Source organism: Condylura cristata, unplaced genomic scaffold, assembly GCF_000260355.1.
Source record: "Condylura cristata isolate star-nosed mole 26May11 unplaced genomic scaffold, ConCri1.0 scaffold00023, whole genome shotgun sequence".
NCBI classification, from domain to species: domain Eukaryota; kingdom Metazoa; phylum Chordata; class Mammalia; order Eulipotyphla; family Talpidae; genus Condylura; species Condylura cristata.
Genome location: NW_004567124.1, coordinates 27,494,953 through 27,515,836, shown reverse-complemented (window position 1 = coordinate 27,515,836; position 20,884 = coordinate 27,494,953).

Here is a 20,884-nt window from a genome sequence, read left to right as displayed (position 1 = left end):
AGTAGTGATCTGCTTTAGATTAGCAGGGCTATGTGATGACTTTCTATTGACAGTTACATGGCAGAGCAATAAAACATGGTAACAACAAGCATGGGTTTTAGAGCCAAACACACCTAAGTTTAGGCATGTAAACGTGTTTAAAGTTGCTTAATTTTTCTACAACTTTTTCATTTATAAGGTTGAAATAAGAGTACAACCTACCTAACATAGATATGGTGAGGATTTCAAAGGTTAATAAATTTCATTTGCTTGACACTAAGCCTAACATAGAGTGATTAGTCAAAAGAATTTTGACTACCATTATCATTGGAATTACCCTTAGGTATAGGTCATACAGCAAAATGTGAGGAACTAATATTTTTTTCCAAAATTGGTTTTAATGACATCTATTATAGAGCAAAACTACATACTATCTAAAATTAAGTAATGATTATTATACAATTAGAGCTATGATTTTTTCAATTATCAAACTTTCACAGTAAGCCTATAGTTAGACACGGACTCCAGATATTTCTATATTCTTGAACTTATTTAATTGGGAACTCATTCATATTTTGGTGTGTAATAAGAGATATGCATTTTATTCCAATGAGAAGATTTAGTAGCAGGGAAGAATTAAACAACACAAAAATAAAATAAATGAATTACCATCATCAACATGCAGAAGTTAATGTCATTTTGTATCTGGGTACCTGATAAACTGTGTTATGTGATTATATCAGCAGAATTCAAAATATTAACTGTTGAGTATAGGACTGACAACAGCCACCACTTATGACTATACTATACTAAGCACTTATAATACACTCAGTATTATAATTACAATAATAGTAAAATGGGTCATTCTTTAAGAATGACATGGTCATCCCTGATATAAGAGGAAACCATTAGTTGGCTAAGATGGTAGAAGCAAAGCATGATTTACTATTGTGACTACCAATTAAAAAAAAAAAAAAGCTGGGAGTAGTTTTCTTTATAGCTATTTAGAGGCAACAGCACACAAAGCATGAGTGACAGCACTGTTAAACTAGACCTGCATTCACAGTAAAAGTCATTCCAGGAGGTCCTGGAGCTCTTTGTTAAGAATCTTAGGAGTATCCCTGAATAAGCTATTGGACTTTAAACACAAGTTGGTATCATGGTAACCACTAAAAAGTCTCCTATTGTGAAGAGTCCCAAGAAACCCCTTTGTGTTTACTTTTTGTCCTTTATAGTAAGGAAAGGGCATGCCAGGAAGGTTTTAGACAATTTTCTCTGACAGCAGAGAAGCTGGTAATTAAGTTGTCTAACCAATAGTGTTACCTACTCTACTTTTCCTCTACCAACACAAGCGGAAAGAACAAAATGCTATATTTAGAAAAGCTGGTCAACACATGTTCTAACTAGCAACCTTGGAACAGCCTGACAACTAATGATAACAAAACATTATTCTATGTTATTTTCTAAGATCAGAAGAAATGGCCCATGATACAGCCATGCAGACTCTCCTGTCTTCCATTTACACTCAAGTACTCACCCAGCTATCATGAGTCATCACCACATTACAGGCATGCCCACCAGTTTCTGGCACAAAAAGTGACAGCTTCAGTAATTTTTTTTCCCAAATGAAAAATATCTACATTAAAACTTAGTTTTACCAAAATCATTTTGAGGAGTTCTACCTATCATCACTCAGAAAGTAAGTCAATTATTAGCTAAACTGCCATCATATGTATTCATTTGAGTCTTCCTTTCGATGAAAATACTGACAAAAGACAGGTTTCTGCTAGGATACTCATCTCAGATACATGTATTTATGAATTTAAGGTTAAGTCTCACTTCCTGACAAAATGTTCTGGTTACAATAAACTATGGAAAACTCAGGTATGATATTTGACAGAAAAAACAATATCCAGAACTCTTAATATGGTTGTGAATAGTTACTCCCTATTTAGAGACATTCTTTAGCTATGATCTATGTAAGCATAAAATATACAAGTTTTCAAATGGATCAAGATGGTGGCAGAGTAAAGATGCCAAGATCACTGCGTCCAGACTTGCACAGGAATTGAGGACTCAAAATGGACTACAGACTTACATACTACAAGTTTCAACCCAAATGAAAACACCCTGGACTCACTAGAAGGTAGATAACTGAGGGGGAATCAGCGATTGGGGAGTTCCGATAAGGGGAACTCCCGGGGAAACCAAGGCTCCTGGAAGTTTGGCAGGCTGCAGGAGCCCCTTTGTCCCATGCTAAATCCTGGAGGTGAAGGGGGACGGCTCAGCTTGGTGAGTGCCTCAAACTGGGAGACTTGTAAGGGATCTACCTGCTTACCACATCTACCAAAAAAACCTGGGGTAAAACCCCAGGCTGAGAAAAGACTGCAAATCTTCCCTGAAACACCTGGGTACAGGGAAAAACCGCTGAAACTGCAGACCCCATCGGGAGTACTTGGTTGTTGTGCAAAGCCACTGAAGACTAGTTCGACCAGCTCGGGAATGGGCAAGATGGCGGCAGAATAAAGACGCCAAGATGACTATATCCAAACTCACACGGGAATACGCAAAAACGGACTACAGACTTACATGCTACATTTCAACCCAAATGAGAACACCCTGGACTCACTCGAAGATAACCAAGGCAGAATCAGCAATTGGGGAGTTCCCATAAGGGAATTCCTAACCAGAAGAAGCACAGGCAGGATTAGCTGAACCCCTGCAACTCTGATGGGGAATGCCAGTGGCTTTCTACTCGTTCGGCTCCTTTAAAAATCTAGGCGCCCAGGATCCAGGAAGCGCTGCAGAGGGAGACTGACTGTGGCTGCAGCTGCCACTGCTCTGCATAGCTACAGCAGCTTTTTGCGGCCAGACCTGCTATATCCCTGGAGATAAACTGAGACAAATCAGCTAGGGAGAGGAAACTGAATTGTGGGAAAAGACTGCAGCTTGGAACCTGAGACCTGAAGATACCCGCAGAGGTGTTGTTTTCCTTTGCCCCAGCAGCCCTGGATATAAACTGAGACAACACAGCTAGGTGAGTGGATCCCAAGCTGCTGCAGGGGGCGGGAAAAAAAAAAAAGCTTGAGCTTGCTCTACTTAGAGCCGGGGAGGTTTGGAAGAGGAACTGGCAATTGGGGCCTCTCTAGTCCTAACTGCATCTCCTGCTCCCACAACAGAGATGTGAGACTAGCAACATTAGGGTTTGGTCAGGTCTTGATGCCATTCTTAAGGCATGATCAGCAAGACTCACAAAGCCCCTGAGTTAAAGGGGGGGAAAAAAAAAAAAAACAAGACAGACAGGACCCAACCATAGGCACAACCCTAGGAAAATGCAACAATTTAACAATCTTCCATGGGCACATTCAACATAGAAAGGCCCTAGGAAGTGCCTCAAACTGGGAGACTTGTAAGGGATCCACCTGCTTAGCACATCTACCCAAAAAACCTGGGGTAATACCCTGAAGTTAAAGAGATACTGCTGGGCTCTGTGAGAGGACCTCAGGCAGTGGGGAGGCACTGCACAGGGAGGGACTGTTTGGACTAAACAAAAAGAGCCCTGGAAGCTCAGAGGGAGGACTGGCAGCCTGCTTAGCTGGGAGGATTTCAGCCCTCTAGCACTCCCCTGCACTCCTGGGGGGAGGGGGAGGTCCTGCCCCCCATAATAGAGGCCCAAAGACTTGTGAGCCAGAAAGGCTAACAGTACTTAGAGAGTAAACAAAGCCAGCCACCAATTCAGCCACGGACAACCAAGTGGGCTTTATCCCAGGAGCACAAGGATGGTTCAACATCAGAAAATCAATTAATGTAATCCATCACATCAACCGACAGAAGAATAAAAACCACATAATCATATCAATAGATGTAGAGAAGGCTTTCCACAAAATTCAATACCCATTTATGTTTAAGGCCCTTGGAATCCTTGGAATAGAAGGTACATAACTCAACATGATAAAAGCCATATATGATAAACCCACAGCCCATATTATCCTCAATGGAGAAAAGCTGAAAGCCTTTCCTTTGAGATCAGGAACAAGACAAGGGTGTCCACTATCGCCACTGCTCTTCAACATAACATTGGAAGTTCTAGCCAGGGCAATAAGACAGGAAGAAGGCATACAAGGAATTCAAATAGGGAAAGAAGAAGTAAAACTATCCTTATTTGCAGACAGAAATGTTAATTTACATGGAAAACCCTAACAACTCCACTAAGAACTAATCAAAACCATCAACCAGCTTAGCAAGGAAGCAGGATATAAAATCAACACACAAAAGTCAGAGACTTTCCTATACACAAACAACCAATCAGAAGAAGCAGAAATTAAAAAAAAAAAATCCCCTTTTCAATTAAAACAAAAATAATCAAATACCTGGGAGTCAACCTAACAAAAGAGGTAAAAGAACTCTACAAAGAAAATTACAAACACTGTTAAAAAAAAAATACAAGAAGACACCATGAAATGGAAAGATATTCCCTGCTCAAGGATCGGTAGAATTAACATCATCAAAACGGCTACCCTGCCAAAAGCAATCTACAGATTTTATGCCATCCCAATAAAAATCTCAATGACATTCCTCAAATAAAAAGAAAAAATGCAATGAGATTCATATAGAACAACCAAAGACCTCAAATAGCCAAAACCCTCATGTCTAAGAAAAAACAAAATGGAGGCATTACAATCCCAAACTTCAAGCTATACTACAAAGCCATAATAATCAAAACTGCATGGTACTGGAACAAGAATAGACCAGTGGATTTGAATAGCAAACCCAGATATAGACCCACAAGTTTATGGACAGCATATTTTTGACAAAGGAGCAAAGAAGATACAATGGAACAAACAAAGTCTGTTCAGCAAATGGTGCTGGGAAAACTGGAAGCTACATGCAAAAAAATGAAACTAGCTCACTGTCTCAACTTGAAGTAGATTAAAGACCTAGACATAAGAACAGAAACCATAAAATACCTGGAAGCAAAGATGGGCCAAACTCTACAAGACATACCCACCCTTCAGGTACATCTTTAAAGATAGAGCACCCAATGCAATGATAGTGAAGGCCAAGGGTAAATAGATGGGACTACATCAAGTTAAAGAGCTTCTGTACAGAAAAAGAGACATTACAAAAAACAAACAGCCCACTAGTTGGGAAAACATTTTCTCACACAAAACTAGTGAAAAGGGATGATCACAAAGATATACAAAGAACTGATGAAACTCAACAAAAATAAACAACCCCATCAAAAAATGGGCCAATGGTCTACAAAGACACTTCTCCAAGAAAGAAATGCAGATGGCCAACAAGCATTTGAAAAATGTTCAACATCACTCATAATAAGGGAGATGCAAATTAAAACCACAATGAGATATCACCTCACCCCAGTGAGAATGGCACATCTTCAAACAACTAGCAACAACAAATGTTGGCGAGGATGTGGAGAAAAAGGAACTCTCCTGCACTGCTGGTGGGAATGCAAACTAGTACAACCACTATGGGAAACTGTTTGGAGGTTCCTCAGACTGCTAAGCATGGAGCTTCCCTACGACCCAGCAATCCCACTTCTAGGTATCTAACCAAAAGACAGAATAACACTGATTGTAAAAGATACCTGCACCCCCATGTTTATTGCTGCTTTATTTACAATTGGAAAAACATGGAAGCAGCCCAAATGCTCAAAAGTAGATGACTGGATAAGAAAAATGTGGTACATATATACAAGGAATATTACTCAGCTACCAAAAAAAAAGAAACACATGTCTTTTGCAGCAACTTGGATGGAGCTGGAAAAGATCATGTTTAGTGAGATAAACCAGAAAGAGAAAGAAAAGTACTGGATGGTTTCACTCATAGCAGGAGTACAATGGACCAGGCAAAGAAATAATAAGATAATGAACAGTCATATACCAGAGACATTTTATGGGGGTGGAGTGGGGAATGGGATCAAAAACATGGGTCAGTGGAGGGAAGTGCACAGGACTATGGTGATGGCATACGGGTGACTCGGTGATGGGAAACCCATGGGGATTACAATTGAGATGAAAAAAAAATGTACAAAATGATATAAAAATAAACTATTATATACACACACACACACACAAAGTTTTCATTCTAAACTTTCTAAGGCACAGAATAGTGATCGATTTGGGAAATAGAAAAGACACAAGAGATGGCAGGAACCATGACCAAAGGCATATCCAGGTCCAGAAAGTACAGAGTTGCTGCCAGTCAGGTCAGTCAGAGATTTAGGCAACTAAAAATGAGCCCTTACTAACAAACTGATAGGAATGAACATGGGGAATATGGTATGTACTTGGAATCTTCAATGTGAGGGAATTAAGGGAATTTACATGAAAGATTCAGCTGCACCATTAAATCCCAGGCATTTATGCAAATAAGGACAACTCTTCTATAGAAATTACATTCTTAGTCATCAGCATTTCCAGGTCATGAAAAGTTCTATTAAAACTCTTCTTTATTATTTGCTAAGAATATTGAGGACAGGAAACGAGAAAGAATGAGTAAATACAAAAGAACAATTACAGCTGAATCATTTTGGGAATAAATAAGAAAATTTACCTTAATGACACCTCTTTTTGTTATTAATATAATAGAGAAACATGTAAAAGCAAAGATAAGAGATAATAAAAGGTCATGTATCATTATCCAATTCCAAATTACCAAATCTTCTCCAATTTTGTTTCATCATTACCATCTCTCCCACCCCTTCCCCCACCCAACACAGACACACACTCTCATCTCACTATATGCACTGGATTATTTTGTAGCAAATCTAAGCTATTGTCTTATTTTTTTAGAAATATCCTACTATAAATGTATATATAAAAAATCATTTTTAAAACAACCACAGACATTTACTTGATTGTATTAGTTTCCTAATGCTGCTACAAGAAATTACTACAAATTTAGTGAGAACACAAATTTATTCTTTTATAGTTCTGATGGTCAGAACCCTAAGGGTGTTTAACATCAAAGTGTCATCAGGGTTAGTTCCTTTATAAGGTTCTACAAGAGAATCAATTCCTTGCCTCTTCCAACTTCCAAAGGTTAACTGCATCCCTTAACTGCTGGCTGTATCACACCAATTTCTGCTTCTGTCACATTACTTTTTCTTCTTATACTTTCTTATCTCCTTCTAAAGATCAATGTGATAAAAAATTTGGATCTTCCAGGTAATCCAAGGTAATCCTTAACTTTAATCTCATCTCTTTTTGTGCCATATATAGTTACACAGTCACAGGCAGCAAAATTTAAGATATGGATGTCATTTTGGGGGAAAGGGGGAAGAGATCATTAACACACTTAAAAGTTGACAAGTTTCTTAGTATCATCATAAATTTGGTCAGTGTTGAACTCTCCCTGATCATCTCATAGTTTCTTTGTTATGATTTTTGTCTTTAGATATTTTAAACCCAAAGCCTATACATTATAATTATATCTTTTAATTAATAGATACTTTTTCCTTATAAATTTAATTGCTGAAGACACTGAACCATTTGAGCAACTGAGTTTCCCACAATCAGGATTTTGTCTATAGAGTTATTTAACATACATTCCTTTGCTTCTATTTTCCATGTAAACTGACGGTATTTTCACTAAAAGGCTCCATCAAATTTAGCTTGTATATTTGACAAAAATATTTCATGATTCTCCTCATTCCATTTAAGCATTATTCTTTATATTCCTCTTTATCGGATTAAAACCTTCTCTTTGAGAAGTTTTATAACATGCTGGCATACATGACACCTTAATAGAATTAGTTTAAAAGCTCTGGTAGAGGGCCCTCCCTGGTGGCGCAGCGGGTTAAAGCACAGCACTAAGAAGCTAAAGCCACTTCCGCATGAGTTCGATTCCCGCCTGCCCCGGAGGTGACCACATGGCGTGGCAGACCTCTCCTGACCCGCCCGCTGCTCCCCTCAGCAGTGAACTTCGTCGATCTGCCTGTTCTGCTCCCCACTCTGTCCCTGGTGAATCTTCTCACCCTCCACATCTCTGGCCTGTACCCCAGTTCTGTATGAATAAATAAATCTTTAAAAAAAAAAAAAAAGCTCTGGTAGAACATTCAACATAGATTCTGATTTTATTTTGCTGACTTTGCTTTGTTCTAATCAGCAGCACCACAAATAAAATCTTAGTGGTATCATTCATTCCAATCATGTCACCAAGTCAACACTGTTACTAATTTAATCCAAAATTGAAGTCAGAACAGTTCTGGAGGGATTCATTCATATCATATAGACTCAGTCTAAGTTTGAGGAATGACCACAGGTCCCAGGATAATCTATGTATTATATTTTCAGAGAATCAATGAGTAGGTTAGCATTTATAACAAATCCAGACTATGATGTATTAACAGGAATCAGCAAATGTGAAAACTTCAAGAATTAAGATACCAAGATGAACCAATGGTCAATCAACATTGATCTCTCAGTTTCTGCCCAAGTTCTCATAGTCAGATGGATTGTAACCAGAGACATAATAAAATAGACCAAAAAATGAACTCAAAGCTCTTCCAGGAAGAATGCCAGGACACACAACTCCTTCTACCTTTGCTGAATAAAACAAAAAAGAAATAAAAGAAAAATATATGATTGTAAAAGACCATCAGAATTTGATAGCCATACAATGTGACTACAAGAATTGAATTGTGTTGCAGGCTTTACTGTAAACTCTACCTGTGTTATCTTTATGATTTTGGGTAAAAATTTTTCATGTACTGGATTATTGGTTACATTTTTTATAATAATTTATTTTATTTTTAAAGATGTATGTATTGTTTTTGAACTACCAATGTTTTACAATGGCACTTGCTAGTATTATGGCAGCATAGGACTTCTCCCCTCAGGTTAGTCACCATAACACTGCACCACCAAAGAAAACACCCGCTAGTCCTCCATCTAGTCCATTGTGCCCTCTCTTCTATCCTTTTACTCTTTCCCTTTCTCTCTGAAAACCATAATTCTAAGGTCTCTTTTCAAGGGTTGGTTTTTAAAATGTGTATCTGTCTGACACCTTTGTTTGCTTTTTCTATATTCTACCTACAAGTGACACCATCTGGTATTTCTTTTGCCTTCTGGTTTATTTCACTCAGCATAATCCCTCCCATTTCCATCTATATTGCTGCAAATGGCATGTCTTCAACTTTTTTGAGTGCTGAATGGTATTCCATTGTCTTTTTATGTTATCTTTTAAAAAAATTAGATATATTCATTACACCATTCCCCATTTTTGTACAATGATGATTCCCCCATGAAATTCCCACCACTAATTCACCTGTGCACCATCACTGTAGTCCCTTGTGTTCTGCCCACTCCTATCCTGGTCCTTCTCTCTCTTCTCCCCTGCAGAATGTCTCTGATCAATAGTTGCCTGATGATTTTGATTTTTACTTTATTATAGTTACTTTTTGTTCTGATTCCTTTTGTCTTTTCTCTAAATTCCATTTATAATGACTCACTCATGTCTTAAGGCACTTAAGTTGTTTCAGTATCTTGGCTGCAGTAAACAGTGCTGCTGTAAACACAGAAGTGCAGGTTTTCTTTCAAATTGGTGTTTTGCATTTTGAGGGTAGATAACTAGCAGTGGAAGTGTTGTGTCCTATGAAAATTCCACTGCTAGTCTTTTGAAAAATATGTGCTGCTTTCTATTGGTTACTTTTAAAATTCAGGTTTGGACTAGAAAATCTCCAATGCACCTGCCACAGATGATTTTCTAGTGTATGTCATTGTTAATATTAAAAACCAACACAAAATATACATTCATCTATTGGTCTCATATACTTAAAAGGCTTTTAATGTTCAGTACATTAAAAAATATGCCTTTGCATAGTAACTGATTCTTGCCAAGTGCCTTCTACTCTACTAGGCTCCATTTTGAAAGCAGGCTGGAAGCACACAAAATATTTTAGTTCATGTATGTTGTTCTTATCATTCATTCCTACTCCACTCATTCCCTCCATTTTTACCCCAATGACTGTGGACATATTGGTAAATCATTGGTATAAAGAAGGGCTGCAAAAACTGTCAAAAGCTATCAATCATTAAAAACACAAATTGGGCCTTCCCTGGTGGCAAAGCGGGTTAAGGCACAGCACTGAGAAGCTAAAGCCACTTCCGCATGAGTTCGATCCCCGCCTGCCCCAGAGGTGACCACATGGCGCGGCAGACCTCTCCTGACCCACCTGCTGCTCCCCTCAGCAGTGTACTTCGTCGATCTGCCTGTTCTGTACCCAACTCTGTCTCTGGTGAATCCTCTCACCCTCCGCATCTCTGACCTGTACTCCAGTTCTGTACGAATAAATAAATAAATCTTAAAAAAAACAACAACAAATTACTGGTACTTGAGAAAATAGAGTATAGTGAAACAAAAGGAACCTACTCATCATATTTGGTCACTGTCAATTTTACAGTGAGAGAAAATTGAAAATGGGAACATTCAACTTAAGGCAATGTCATTTATGATCCCAGAGCGAGACATTAAAAATAAAATTCCTACCAATGAATTCAATAAAATCTCCTGGCATTATGTGTGAAAGGTGATATATTGATTGGCAATAGTGGTATACATTGTTCAACTTGGATAATCCAGGTACAACAGGAAGACGGGTTGTTACAAGCATGACTCCTTTATTAACAACACCTAAACAATGTAGTAGATAGGTCATTAAGTAGGTGAATCCGTAGGAAAGTCAAGCCCAATACATTATTTGAACATAATGATTTGGGGCAGATGTAAATAGTTACTCCATTTTTCATGGTACAGTACATGCATTGTGCTCTATATGAAATAAAGATCAGCTGGTTATTGAAAACATGTGAATCCCTCACAATGTGGTCAGAGTAACATATGGTTTCAATAACCAAGTAGTATTTGTTTAACATACAGTGACTTTGTTATTAAATGTGGTATGATTATTTAATTTAAATGTCAAATACTGAAACCAGTCTGGCTGAAGATTAACAGCTAATACCTACTTAATGTTAAATATTCAACAAAAGCTTTTAAATGTGGAATTACTACTTAACTGCTTCAGTCCTGGAGATTTTCTTCAAATTTATAATACCTATGTACTAAAGCTTTAGAATCACACAGCTTAGCCCTATAAAGTTCTTACAAAATTTTCCATTTGTGCCTTTGTTCTTAAAAATAGAGAATAGGCCCTCCTGGGTGGCACAGCAAGTTAAAAGCACAGCACTGAGAAGCTAAAGCCACTTCAGCATAAGTTTGATCCCCGCCCCGGAGCTGACCACATGGCGCGCAGACCTCTTCTATCTTGCTTGCTGCTCCCCGTCAGTCTGAGTGTTCTGCTCTGCACTCTGTCTCTGGTGAATCCTCTCACTGCCCCTGCATCTCTGGCCTGTACCCCAGCTCTATATGCATAAATAAATAAATCTTCAAAAAATATTTTTTAAAAAAAAGAGAGAATAAAAAGGAGGCCCAGAGAAGCAGGATAATTTGTTAGAACTTTCATTAACAGTTCTCTACTTTCCAATCAGTACCTTTCATGACACCACACTGCTTTACTCATGGAAGATTTACATAAGGATAAGACACCCAGTGATTTCTGAACTAAACCTCTGTAAAGCCAGTAAGATGTCTAGTACAAAGTAATTTTTCCTTCCTAGGTACCTTCCCTTCCCTCCTTACAACCACTATGTATTTCCACATAGTAAAATCAGCAGTTCTTTGCAGTATCCATGCCAAAGACATGAATTCTATTCTGCAGTTCAGAATAGAACTAATAACCTTCAACTCCAGATCATCATCATCAGAAAGAATGGAACTGAACACAACTATCTTACAGAGGATGAATGACTGCCCAATATTTAAGTTGTGTGTGTACACACACAGAGGGAGAAGGTTAGAAAAATATTGCTTTACAACTACCTTCACATATATCCCTGCATTGGAGAACTAAAAACAGACCTATTCTGTGTAGCTCAAAAGTTAGTACCAATAATCATAAACATAAAGAAACTGATTTCTACTAATAAACAGAAACAGCAAAATTGTTAAGCTCTTAGTTATTGAGAATTTTTGAACAACGAGTGATTGAACTGCCTGTCAGCAACTCTTCAGTGGAACAAGCACAGATATCTTCTGTTCAAGTCAAGAGTCCATGGACCTGCTATATAAGTCCTTTTTCATTTTTTATGAAGCAGTACTTCACAAAAGAGCCCTGAGATGTGATTTTGTTTACAAAGAGAGGTAAAGCCAAAAGGCATGGAAGAGAGATTGAGAAAAGAGCAGAACCTATAAAAGAAAACTACATCTAGAAGCAACTAAAAGATTAGATCTTCTCAGTTACCACAGCACATAGATATACCATTGTTCCTATGATGGTATGACACAAGGAATAGCTAGAAGTGCATTTGGTGGATAGGACATAAGCCAGAGGCATTTACCCCATTTGGCTCAAGTGCAAGCTGGGGCATTCTTGCCTCTATCAGATCTTATTAAACTTGAACACAACTGAAATTGCCCAAGCTTTTCCCCTGATCTCTGTGTGTTCCCATGTTGATTTAGGACACAAGAATATCAGACTTGACTGATCTCTGGTTACTTTTTCTGGACAAACAGGTAAACAACATTTACCTCCATGTGAAGATTTTCCAAACACAAGAAATCTTAAGATGAAGTAGATAACTATAAGAAACATAGTAAGGTTCCCATTTCAGCACTGGGAATGTCACGAGGAGAGACCACTTGTCAAACCAGGCCATACTTCTAAATTATTTGCAATGACTACAAGTATACCTGCAGGAATCATGGAGAAGGATCTAGCACATATTCCAGGAAACTTAGGAAACTGTATTGCCTAAGACTGTCTCCTATAAGACTGTCAGAAAAGAATTTATGAATTGAAAAGTTTTAATATATCTCTTCTCCTCCATATTTGTGGTTATATAATATCTTTTCCACCACCAAATCTAGTCAGCAGGCTTTTACTTTTTTTTTTTTAATACCAGTTTTAGCCTATGTTGTAACCATTAAAGACTTTAGTTCAAAATGCAAAACATCAGACTGACAAGTCTCATTGATTGGGAGGTATGTTGTCTCTACATTGGTTGTCGGTGTAATTTTATTTCTAATATGCTATGATGGCAGGAGGCAGTTAAATAAAAACCAGACCTGCTGACTACTCATCAAGGAAAGTCCATGCTGAGAGCTGAGGATGCCTTTACCTCGGCTGTGTTTATACATGTCTCCTCCCTAGCTTAGGGCTCAGTTTCTAAATGTGGCAAAATGGAGCAGTATTTTCCTAACTGGATGATATCTAAATATTGAGTGTCAAGCAGTGATTCAAGTTCATGGCATTCTGTGTCTGATGTCTCTGACCCCCCTCACCCCCCAATACTATCCCCAAGGAAAGGAAAAAAATTACTCAACATTTTTCCTACTTTTAGCACCAAAAAAAAAAAAAAGCACATTATTTCTTATCCTCTCACTGTAGATGAAAGGATGTCTTTCCAAATAACTAGAATAACTCACAGTGGATCATGTAAATAGCACATACTCTGATCACTTTCTAATTCATATCAGCTTCTTGCTCTGATTTTTAAGACCATTATCTATTGAGTTTGAACTGAAATTCTTACTACTTTTTAAGGGTCAGATTCCCATATACTTTCCTTCAGAAAGTAGTTAAGACAATAGACTATGAAAACTCAGCCTGCTCCCTCAAATGAAAACCAACAATTGGGCTCCCAACCCATTTTCACATAAGCTCACACATGCCAACTTGCCATTTTCACATAAGCTCACACATGCCAACAATTAACAGAAGTTTACCTTGAAGAAAGATAGTGTCTTAGTGTAAATTTCCTTCTGTTTCTTTCATGATTCCCCATTTTTCTGTTCAGCTTCAAGCAACAGAAGTTTTGACACTTTGGAAAAGCATTTTGTGATAAGGAAACCATGCATAAAACTTGGAGAGTGTTTAAAAAAATAATATATGAGGAGGAACAGTTGGAAAAGTTGGGAATGCTTTTTTTTTTTTTTGAGACCAGTAATTTTGATACAATCAGAATAATCAACTGACTTTACATAGCTGAAGAATAACTCTTTGTTACTCTGGAAGGCAGGGTTAAACCCATGGATAGAAGTTCTGGTGAGCTGAAAATACATTTTGGTTTTATGTAAAACTTTAAAAGCAACATAATAACAAAGACAGATGTCCAAAGAGACAATAAACTACTTCGTACAATATAACATTCCATGTCCCTGAAGGTACTGTTAAAAGATGATGTCTTTAAAAATGAACTAGAGGACGACTAGTTATGTTTAAACCATTTATGTTATAAGCTTAAACATCAAAGATGTAGATGACTTTGTTACCTGAAAACCGTTTGTGGTGTGGTAAGGGTAGAATCCCAGACTAAGTTGGAGAGAAAGGGGTTGAATAATTTTATTTCAATATCTGAATGTGTTCTGTGCCTCTAGCTCAGATTCCTAAAAACAGAGCCAAAAGCAAAAACTCACATGCTATACTTTTAGTGAGTGTAGGGGAAATGGAGAATACAGCACAGAAAGAAGAGCAGAAATGAGACTGCATAAGCCAGCTAGCCATTGCTTCATAGCAGGCATAGATGAGTATTTCACTGTGCAGGACAACATCAGAGACCATGTGAAAACAGACTGTCCAAGAGGCAGAAGAGAAAATAGTTGAGTCCATTCCCTGCCATTCATCTGTAGATCAGCTTCATGCATCTCAGTGCATTCAGGGGACATGCCTGGGCTCTTCGGGAAATAACCCAGGAAGCCAAAACACCTATGGGCAGATGGATGAATGTGTAGGAGCAGCATCTCTCTCTGCCATGTAGTAGGCCCAGGGGACAGTGACCACCTGACTCCTCAACTGTAGCATTAGAGCATCTCTAGGCAGAACCAGGCAATGGTACTTGTCAAGAACAAAAGGGTCTGCCCATGAACTGTGTCGAGCACAGCTCCCCACTCTGAATCTATGAATCCATCTGTGTATATGGATGTGATCTTTCATCAGATCTGCTTGCTTTCTGTATGCAGCTATGTGTGTCCATGCTAAGTAATGGCTCTTTTTCTGAGGCCAAGGCTGCCTAGTTATGCTGGACCAGAGATGGGTGACAGGGCATCCAAGTCTCCACTGACAAGAAAAGAATCCTTTCTCAGGAAAAAAAGTTCTTCTGCCTCCAGATTATACAGAAAGCAAAGGTAGCTTCTTCTCAGTCCTGATTGCCTGATTCATATATTATTCTTTCTGATACACTGTTGGAAGATGTACTTCTTAAGACTTCCTAAGCAACTTTTCCTAGGGCTGTATTCTGTGTTGGACTCATTTTAAGAGATGTATCTCTCTTAAATTTCATTTTGCAGACTCACAACCCTGCTGTCTTCCTACTTATTTCAATCTCTGATTTTGAACTGTGTAAGTAACCAGCCAGATAGAAATAAGGGAAGTTGACTTGGAGTTTAAGGACCGATGTGAATCTTGGGCCTACTCCTTATTTACTCAAGATTCTGGTCAAATTTCTTAAACTCTCAGGCTGGTTTTCCATTTACCTTTCATAGTTTCACAACTCAAAAAAAGTGCTGCATAAAATTTACATATATATTATTATTATTAGGGTATCCAAAGTGTGACAGCTGGAGCAGAAGCATGTGGGAATATACCTAGGAAGATAAATGGATAGTCTGATTTAAATGGGCATAAATGAAAAACTGTGTACATTTAGAAAAGTAGGTTTATAGCTTTGACAAGACCAGTGCTCTGGAAGACATCAAATGCCATCAGATGTTGTACAATTTAGTTCTTCTCCCTGGTTCTGTCTAATGGGAATAGCTCCTTACAAGCGGAACGAAAGAGTATTTAGGATGGGAATAATGAGATTATTAGAGAAAGACATAGAGACAGCTGTAAGATAGAGGGTCATTCTGCTGAAGAAATTTCAATGCATATTACAGCTACAAAGAGGTCCTTTTTACTAACACTTCATGCAGTTGACAAGTGTTTTGTGGAGTACTTGTTGCTGTCTAACCCATTAGGTAATCCATAGTAGATAAAGAGAGGAAAAGATGTGATTCTTTTCTCCAAAGTATATGGAATCTAGTAATAGTGTTAAGATATCATACTTGGACCAAAAAGGGAGAAAAAAATCATAAAATGCATGTGGTAAATAAGTGAGTAGAGACAAAAGGAATAGCTTATTAATATAAAATGAGGCCTTCTGTCTGGGCAATGAAACTAAGAAGATAATGAGAATCACTGTAATATATCTGGAACACTTACTATGCCATGGTGGCACAAGGAGCTATCTTTAGCCACTGCAGCACCGAGTTTGATCCTGGCCAGGAAGCTGACCCACAAGGTGCAGTAGACCTCTTCTGTCTCGCCTATTGCTACTGGTAGCAGTATATTTCAGTTGATCTGCCTGTCATACTCTCCACTCTGTCACTGGTGAATCCTTTCACCCCCCATACCTCTGGCTGTACCCCAGTTCTTGTATGCATAAATAAATAAATCTTTTAAAAAATAAATAAACATATCTCTTTTGCACGCATTAACAGTATTAATAACAATAAAGTGAAGAAAGTAAGGCACAAAGTTCAGTAACTTGCCCAGTGTCACACAACACTTGAGTGGCAGAGAGAACCAAACCCAGGTAGTCTGAAGAAGAGATCCATGCAGTAAGTAGACAAGAAAATTGATACTTACTAAACTGTAATCACTACAAGTCATTCTGAAGTTCCCACACTCAGGCACTAGTCAGTAGTTATTTATCTAAGTGAATTGAATTGAGCTGAACTGAAGGATATAGGAGATAGGGAAATAAGAATTGAGACCATCACAGTTAGTGGAACAGCAAAAACAGGAATGAGCACAACTCGGCTTTTTCCCCAGTACAAGTCAAGATCACATTCAGGTAAGAAGTCTGGGGACAGAAGACAGCTTATCATGCTACGGAGAGGCTGGGAGAGAAAACAAAAACTGGAGCACACATGTAGGCTCACAATTCTCACACTGTAAGAAAAATGCCTTCACATGCCTTAATGAAGCCACCAGCAATAAATATCCTGTGACTTGGTCATGCATCTTTGCTCTGCAGATACAGTATGCTACTGTAATGGATAAAAATGTATTTTTGAAATTGCAGTTAAAATGACTACATATTGTGGCCTCCGATCTTTCCCAGGAACCCTTGCCATGTTTAGACAAATCAAGAGAATACTGGGTAACACCCTGAGATTTGGCACTCTGAGGAACACCCACAGCCGGTGATGCTGAGTGCTTCTGTCTGACCGCTTCTTGAAGTTCAGTGTCACCACACCACATTATGAAATGGCTGAGAAAAATTCCTCCCCATCTGTTTTTTCAAGGACATTCAACTCTTCCACTTCCTCACATGACCCTTTATGACTTCGGCTGCTTTGGTTTGACAATTTTCCCCTCCTCACCCTCCCACCCACTTCACAGAGCCCATTTTAGTTTCCATCTTATGAATGCCCTAGTGAAAGAAGCCAACATTTTTTCCAATCAAGGGAGTGGAACTGGCCATCAGGATAAACTTTTTCCATCTAGTAAATGTTCATCTGCTATTTTAATGACTTAGTCATATCTATGGTTTCAGCAGTCAAAGCCCACAGGGCAATAGGCCATACTGATACAATTAGCCTACATATTCTTCCGTTCCTGGAAGTGCCTTGTCTTTATTATCCTAGAATATGAACAGTTGTTAATTTCCAAAGACAGGGCATGTAATCTAACACCTAAATACCACGATGAGGAGAAAATCTGGCCCCCACCCACTCACCTATTCCCAGGAATAGTCTTACAGACTCCACTCCTTTAGAGTTACACTGGGACTGAACTTTTCAATTATATACTTGGTTGGAGGCAACGTTTGCTTCTCCTATATCATGTTTTTAGTAATTGGAAAGCAATTCTCTGAGGCAGAGAAAACTGGGATTGCCAAGAGAGTTCTACGATCATTTCTGAGAATGATCTCTGTGAATGATTTCACTGTCGTACCACCACAAAGGCTCTTCACTGACTGCAGAGTCAGGCTGTTCTACTTGGGCAGCCAATTTTCCTAGCATTCTCCTACCAGAATGTCCCTGGGAGAAATGGAATTTTTCATATGGTTTATAGTCAGGTCTCAATTAGCCAGAAAACTAAAACTTGTTTTGCCCATTTTTTTTTTTTAATTTCCCATGTTGGATTCAGTGAAGTAGGCTGAGTTCACTATTGCTCATCAAATGGTATGAAAGGTCATGAGGGAAGATCAAATTATTCTTTAGTTTGATAAACAATGGTTTTCTGTTGGGGACTGGCCCCAACTATTGAGGTGTCGGGAGGTAAGACAGGCAGGGCCCTAGGGTGGAAAGACATTGGTGAGTGGAGATTCCGAAAGGGGAGAGGAGAGCAGGCATAAGGAAGACACAAGAGTCAGAGTTGGGTGCAAGTCCACCTCCTTCCCACCTCAGGGCCCTGCCTGCCTTGCCTCTTGACATCTCAATAGATGGGGCCGGTCCCCAACATCTGGCACCTTTAAACATGGGGCTTCAACAGGGATCCCAACAGGGACTTTAAGGTAAGTTCTTTCTCTCTAATCTCCTCAGGAAGGCTAGGATTCTGCCTAGGGATTGCACGCTCCCCTCTGTGAAGGAATAAAGTTAGGAAAGGCAGGAATCAAAGAACTTATAATCTTTGTTATGAGCCAAAATAAGTTCAAGAAAAGACGCCCTTTTATTGTTAAGCATATTCTTAATAAGCATAATATTAAGTCAATTCATGCCCAGTTGACAGCCTTTATAGACTTTGTAAAAAATGTGTTGTCCTTGGCTCCCTGAAAACAGGAGCTTAGCTACAAAAGCTTGGAAAAAAGTGGGAAAAGAGATCAGCCTGTATTATTCCCACCTGTCTCACCTCCCAACACCTCAATAGTTGAGGCCAGTCCCCAACAGTTTTCCCAGTCCAAATAATGATAATTTGTCATTCCAGATATTATATTAGGGTGAGTACATGATATTATCAATATATGTAAGTAACCAGTGTTGGATTCTTGTCCAGCAATCCACATCCATAACAACCAAAATTAGCCTTCAGAGTGTTTTTTGTCCTATATATATTTTTTAATTTCTCCCCCAACTTTCTGGTATCCCTTCAATTATTAGAAATTATATCCTAAAAATTTCTTCTCTACCCCTTACAAAAAGTGCTTTCAGAAAATATTAGGAGTTTAAGGAAAGTAGTGGGGTTTTCAAAGGTCTCTGGTTAGAATTCTTGAAGATGGTGGGGGGAAGGAATTGTGGTTTTATGTGATGGACTTTCTTACAGCAGTAAAATCAGAATTTAGAGTATACTACAAGTTAGTGCCCTACAGAGCCAAACTATGGCTTTGATTGCTCTTTAATATTAATATGGAACATCTCATTGTTATTTATAATTAAGAACTGTCTTATCTGATAATGATTTCTAACTACTTTCAGGTAAGTAATTCTTGACAGATCCAGTTAGGTCTTTGCATATTATCTTCATTACAAAAATGTACGTAAGGGGGTAACAATTAAATTATTCCAAAAATGTATGTAAGTAATGCTTGAGAAATTATTAATTTATGGCTTGCATTGCCTTAAAATGTAATGCTTTGTGCATTCATATAATTTTTAGTTATAAAGAACTCAAACCATTATAAATATTATTAAATCAGATAATACATGATAGTTGTATCAGAGATTTATTGAGTACTTCCTAAGCTCCAGAAACTATAAGCACTTTACACATTAATTTATACAATCCTCATAGATATCATAAGAAATGGACATTATTATTAATCTTACAATAAGTGAGTGAAGTGAAATAAATATATAGTTAGAGCAAGCACAGACAGGAATTTGAGCCACACAAGTCTGACTCCAAGCTGAATAATGTAACTTGTTTTTAAAAGGATCGAATAAAGAATTTACTGGAAAACATAAGTGGTCAAACTGTGATAAAAACTATTTCTTTTTTAATTTCCAAGGTAGAAGATGTTTTACTCGCCTGGCCACTAAGATCTCTACAGTGATCTCTCTAACAGAGCAATGGAATCACACTCTAAGTTGTGATAAGAATGTAGAACATCAGTAGATCTAAAATCACTTCATCAAAATAGGGAGGAAGAACAATGAGGTTGACTATGATGAATCATGGAAACATGGAGGACACACCTGTACAATGTCTAGTCTTTCTGAGAGCCCAGTAGAAATTCATACTGGGACTCTGCTCAATAGCCCTATCTCCTTAGCATGTGATTCTGAAACTTGGAAGCCATTCAGTTCTGCTTCCCCAAACTTTGATATTGATACAGCAATATAAAGTTTTGATATGTGAACTTTCAGATTCTTGCTTGACTCTACATATACCCAGTGTGCCTTAAACAGACCTTGCTATTGAACCCTGGGTTTGATTTCTTTGTTTTAATTTTTTTTTATTGCACCATTGTTAATTTTTGTACAATATTTGTTTTCTCCTTTCAGGTGTAGTCCCTATAAAATTCCCATCACCAGTTCACCTATGCACCATCACCATATTTCCCTGTGCACTTTTCTCTCCTCTTTAGATCCCTCTCCTACCCCTCACTTAGGGAGTGTTCAGGCACCTGGAAGTTTGGCAGGTTGCAGGAGCCACTTTGCCCCTCAATGAAGCCCTGGAGGTGAAGGGAGACTGCTTAGATTGGTGAGTGGAGCCTAGGCTAGGAAAGATTGCAGATCCCATCCAGAGCACCTGGGCGCCTGGAAAAATCGCAGATGGACCAGCTCCATCAGCTTGGGAACGTTCTAGCCAGAGCAATAAGACAGGAAAAAGGCATACAAGGAATCCAAATAGGGAAAGAAGAAGTAAAACTATCCTTATTTGCAGATGATATGTTAA